Below are 5,691 nucleotides of genomic sequence, written 5' to 3' on the forward strand. Positions count from 1 at the left end.
GGGGGGGGGGGCACAGCTGCTGCCACTGATCAGCAAGCCCAAAGCCAGCGAAGCCCAGGCTGGCAGCAAGGAAGGTTACAAGCTGGTGCTGAGCACGAGGCAAAGTGGCCGCTCACTCACCCCATGGCCAGCGCCCTGCATTGTAGCTGCTTGCAGCCAGCGTGGGGCTGCCTGTGCCTGCTCCAGACAGCCCTGTGTGGGCTGTGAGCGCCTGCAGCAGGGAGTGCCGGCCATGGGGCAGGCGAGGGGCCACTTTTCCCTGCGCTCAGCACCAGCTTCTTCCCTGGTGGCAAGCAGGGGGTCGGGGCTGTGTGCTGCCCCCCTGCTTGTACCGTGGGGCTGGGGGGCGCTGGGAGTGAGCAGGTGCAGGAGCCAGTAGGAGCGTGGTGCCTGCACCAGTGTCCCAGGTCCAGTGCCGGTGGGGCCCAGAGCAGGGTGGCAGGAGTGCGGGGTCCTGGCCGGCAGGGGCTCTATGGAGCCGGGCCAGCTCCCCCCTCTCCCTTCTGGTGCAGCCCAGCCTGGCTCCACAGAACCCTGCCAGCCTGCGCCCCACTTTGGGCCCCACCGGTGCTGGCCCTAGGACATTGCTCCCAAGACATTGGGACATTGGTCCCAAGATGGTGACCAGGGCGCGGAGCACCTGTCAAGGGGTGGGGCTACCCATGCAGCCCTTGACAGCCTGCGAAAACTGGGTAAGTGGCCCTTCACCCGAAATAATTGCCCGCCCCTGGCCTAGTTATTGGCTATACTGTATAATAAAATACAGAAGCAGCACACAGCCTTTTTTTGTGCCAGCCAGGAAGAGATAGAGATCTCTCCCTCTATCTCTTATTTTTTTCCAGAGAGAGATATATTCTTGGAATGTGTCTTCCTCTTGTTAGTAAAATGGGAGTAATATCACTGCCCTTCAGCATAGCATTGAAAGGATTAAATTATTGATTCATTCATTATTGTTAGTACGATAATATTGTCTGAAGATGTCAAAGTGCTGAGTGCCATCACCTCTGGAGAACGCCGTAGTTGATCAGCTCTAGCTCTCAGCCTGCAGCAGGCCAATTTATATTAGGCACAATGCTCAATGAAATGGCACAACATAACAAAACTGTGCTGAAATAGCCTGATTGGACCTAGGGCTATGTTGCCTTTACAGGATAGTGAGGCAGATCCTCAGCTGGTGAAAATTCTCACTTTCTGTTTCAGCGTGGGGGGTTGTAGGCTCATGATGTCCTAATAGGAATTGTCTCAGGTGTCTGGGATTTCAACTAATTAATTGTCCATTCTCTGTCTGTATTGCCTATGACTAGGTTAGTTACAGAGCCACTGTCCCCTAGTTCTTTGCATTGTTATATTGGAGTTTCTTGTGGAAGGTTTTGCTCTTTGGGCATTTTCATTATAGGAGGATTCCAGTTTTCTTCATTCCAGACAGTTCTTTTTTATTATTTTTCTAGACATTTGCAACTTTGGGCGTTAAAAATGATTCTTTCATAGACATCACTGCTTTAAGCTTTCCTTTCAGTCACATCTGTGTCGGTGACGTCCATAGCAGTTTAGTCAATTGAAGCAAGGGTCTTATCACCTTTATTCCCTCTGCCCAAGCATCTGCTTGGCTATTTGTACATACTTCTCAGTCGGTCCGTTGGTTTGCGGGTAATACAGATTAATAATTGTGTGTTCACGTGAAACCCAACCCCTTGCAAACTTTCAAAATTCTGCAGGCTTACACTGGTGAGCATTGCCTTGTGTGATTAACTATAGTGCTGGCTAGTGGGAAGGTAGTTGAGTTGTTACGAAAAAATTACTAATAATCATCTACCAGCAGGTTGTGGTTTTCTCTGTGGTGCACTAAATCAGTTGGCAGTTGCTGCCAAGCTCTCCTAGGTGCCTCAGGAATGCCATGCAGTCCTGGCACTGAACCTTTGCACAAATGACTGTTTCATCTCTGTGCTTTGTTGTTGGGCCAATGCTGTGGGTCTTTTGCCTCTTTGGCACAGTTTGATGCTGAAGAGTCCTTCATGAATCTCATTCAGGGTCTCTGGGCACATTTTCTTTAAAAACACCATCTTCTCCCTTTCTGGCATTAAGAATTGCATGAGAAAAGCTCTGCCAGAGGAATTGCATTTCAGGGCCTGTTTGTTTTTTTTCCTTTTCCTTCTGTGCATTATTTTGCTGGGCTGGTGTGGGCTTGGCTTTTGGTGTGGAGCCCGTTCCTGCACCAGCGATGCTCCAGTTGTTGTTTGCAGAACATTTTCTTGTCATCATAGTATTTAAAGATGATGGTATCCTAAATGTTTTGGAAAACTTGTCCAGATTGCTGTGCCTGGAGCACTTGGTGATTTTCTTCTCCCAGCTCTTGTAGGGGTGCTGTGATTTCTGCTGGTCTCCATGTAAATCTTATTAGGAAAGTTACTACTCATGATATGGTTTCCAGTTCTTTTGGGGAGGCTGGTGCTTTTAACTGCCTTATCACCTTCATTTTATTTGTGTCCTGTCTTACAATTGCTTTTTTGATGCTGTGTCCAAAAGAACTCATCTGTGTTTTACTATGATTCCGTTTCATATTGCAGCCCCTCACCCCCGAAGTAGCGCTAGTAGGCTTTTATCACTCTCTAGTACTTCCAGGTATTATAATATTATCAACAATGACCTTGGCTCCTACTAGTCTTTCTAGTAATTCATTCATGCTTTTCTAGACTATTTCTTATGAAGATCATGTATCAAGGATCATTCTCTTGAAGTGCCATCTTCTAACTGAAGTGTTGAAAGTGGTTAACATACTACAATCTTTGTTTTGTTTGAGCATCAGTACATTGGAGCTAAATACAGACGTTCAAAAAGACGAGGCAGAATCTAAGTTATGTGTTTTTTCTGTGAGCATTATGTGGTTTTGTCTATATTATGTGGTTTTAGATCAGTAGTGAACAGAACACACATCCGCCCTTTGGTAGAGGAGGATGCAAATCTTAGATCAGCTTCTGCCATTTTTAAACCAGTCTACCCATGCCAAACTTTGTTTCTGTTATGGCTATAGACTGGTTTCTGATGACTTATACTGGTAAAGCATAATGTCTGTACCATGAATGGATTTGCTGCAGAGAAACAGCAAGTGATGTTATCTAGGGTGGCTAGACTAGTGTTCCCATAAGGGCTTTGTGTATATCTTGAAGTTCTGTGCATATCTAGCGTGTTTTGTTTTTATTGCAAGCATCAAGCAAACCTTTTCCCAAGAGCCTTCTCAGCTATACTCCACTGTGACAAATGCTGGTGTTTTTTCTCCTTTTCTGTATTCAGTCTCAGGAACAGTTTACTAGTGCCCTGGTGTTGGTTTTGATTTGCAAGGTTATATCTTCTGGACCTATTCAGTTAGTTACATATGTTTCATCCGAGCCTTTTCCTTATTCTGTAGAGTAGCCAAAAGGAATTCTGCACCACTGCTGCTAAACTGCTGTCCTTCGATGTGTTCTTCAATTGCATGGACTGTACACCCCGTACTTTTCTGCATGCCTGTATAGTAGGCTCATGCAAAATGGTTTGCTTTGGATATTTTGTGCACATCTTCCCAAGGGCTACTCATTTAACTTTGCATGACATCTCCTGCAAACCTGCTGTCTCTGCCTTTGTAATGGACTTTTCTGTTAACGTGGCATGCAGTTCTACTCTTGTCTCTCCGTTGCATCCGCCTGATTGCCACTCAGCCCTGACTGCTGCTGGTGAGTATTTTAATTTGCCCTTTTGATATCTGATATGCTTTGGCTATTCTAATCACTTTTTCTAATGATGTTAAATAGGCCATCAGTAACTTCTTTTGTTTTACACCTTACTTCCCCCCATCCCCCCATTAAGATTCAATCCTTCCATATGTAACCCTTCTGCCAGGCACGAGGTGGCAGCAACAAGGGCTGGGTTCAGTTTTGGGGTACTAAATATATTTTTCCTCGGCTTAAGCTCCCATGCAGAAATCTGGAAAAACTAAATTAATTACTAGGATGTCCTGCCTAATCAAAAAAACCCTCCTCACAAGCACCATAACCAAAAAAACTGCAGACTGAATACAGAAAACATCACGAATGCAATGTGAAACACTACTATCTAACTACACCACATAGTCTATAGGTTGCGATGCACCAGGGGAAGCTGCTAGAGAGCGCAGGTCCTTTGGTGGCGCTCTCAGAGGGATAGTGGCATGACAATCTTTGCTCCCACAGAAAAGCTGTATATGCGTGTGGGGAGTGACTGTGGGGCCAGACAGCATGCATGCACCCCATACTTCTGGGCTGGACTATATGGCCTGCTGAACTGGAAACTTCAGGAAAACTCCAAGGCTAGGGACAGACATTCAAAAAGCCCAAGCCTAAACCGATTCAATCTTTGCAGGTTAATCCAACCTGCATAGATTTAAACAATTTGCAAGTGAATAGACATTCACTGTTGATTCTGGAAATGCAGCCACATGCTTGCAATGGCTCAGGCACTTCCACAGCAGCCGCAAGCTAGAGGGAAGCTGACCTGGGGGGCATGGCCAGGCCCCCCGGCAGGCGGCTAAGTATGATTGGGGAAGGGTTTAAATCCCTACCCTGGCCTGTAGGGACCCCAGCCGGGGTGTGCCTGGAGGGGCAGGGGGGAAGCAGACCTTGCCAGGCTTGTTCCCAAGGTCAGACATTGGCTTGGGCAGTGCCTCAGGTGAAGCGAGGCAGAGGGGAGATTCAGTTCCCCTGTCTCCCCTCTTGAGCATGGGCACAGGGATCATAGCTGGGGTCTGCCTGGCTCTCCCCCCTGCTCATGTGGCAGGGAGGCTGGCCAGCCATGAGCCACCTGGCGTGGCCCTGCCATCGATCCAGGGCTGTGGCTGCGGGACTGTGGGGCAGAGCCAGGCTGGCCTCCAAGCACTGCTGAAGGTGGACACAGAGGGGCCAGCCCAGGCTGGGCTCTGGGGGCCAGGCACTTCCCAGCAGGCTGCATGGCTAGATTGCTCCTGGCTCGCTACGCCCAGGCTGGGCAGGGCTGTCATGGAGCTGCAGCTGGCTGCAAAGGGGCTATGCTGGGCCATAGGAGTAGGGCCCTTCCCAGCTAGCTGCAGCCCTGTGACAGCCAGGCCCAGGAGTAGCTGCTGCCCAGGCTGGCTTGGAGGCGCCGACGGCCCCCGAGCCCAGCAGCCGCCCACTGCAGCCACCGCTGCACCCCCTGTCCTGTGCAGCACCTGGTAGCTACAGCCACTCCACAAGCTGTGCGCTGGCCAGGGCCAGTGGGACACTTCTGCCTCCTTCACCTCCAGCTACCGCTGCCACCCCTCTCGTGCTGCTGTGGATGGCGGGCAGGAAGCTTGATCCCAGCAGCTTCTGCCCAGCTTGTGGCGCTCTGGCTCCAGGTCTGGCGCTGCGCCCCCAGCAGGATAAGCAGTGCCCGCGGCCAGGCACAGCAGATGGAAGGAGTCCAGGAGCAGGAGCCAGAGCGCCACACACTGGGCAGAAGCCACCAGGGTTGAAGCTCCCCCGCGTGGGGCGGCAGAAGCAGGGACCGCAGCTGGAGGTGAAGGGAGCAGAGCAGCCCCGCTGGGCCCAGCCAGCGCGCAGCTTCCCCTCGCCTCCAGTGGCTCCTCCTTTTCCCACCTCTGCCCCTGCTGTGCCGTGCCAGGTGGGGAGGGAGGCAGGAGGCCCCAGCTTGCCATGTGCTAAGCACGTGGCCAAAACATCGGGG

The 5,691-nt window shown here is 50.4% G+C and overlaps 1 protein-coding gene across 1 annotated transcript in view; it reads left to right on the forward strand.

Moving 5' to 3' along the window:
* Nucleotides 1-5,691, forward strand: part of TRPC5 (transient receptor potential cation channel subfamily C member 5) — a 156,293-nt gene that overhangs the window by 122,433 nt on the left and 28,169 nt on the right. The gene's annotated exons all lie outside the window — the stretch shown is intronic.

This window comes from Gavialis gangeticus, unplaced genomic scaffold (genome assembly GCF_001723915.1).
Source record: "Gavialis gangeticus isolate Ggan-Ray unplaced genomic scaffold, GavGan_comp1, whole genome shotgun sequence".
Taxonomy (NCBI): domain Eukaryota; kingdom Metazoa; phylum Chordata; order Crocodylia; family Gavialidae; genus Gavialis; species Gavialis gangeticus.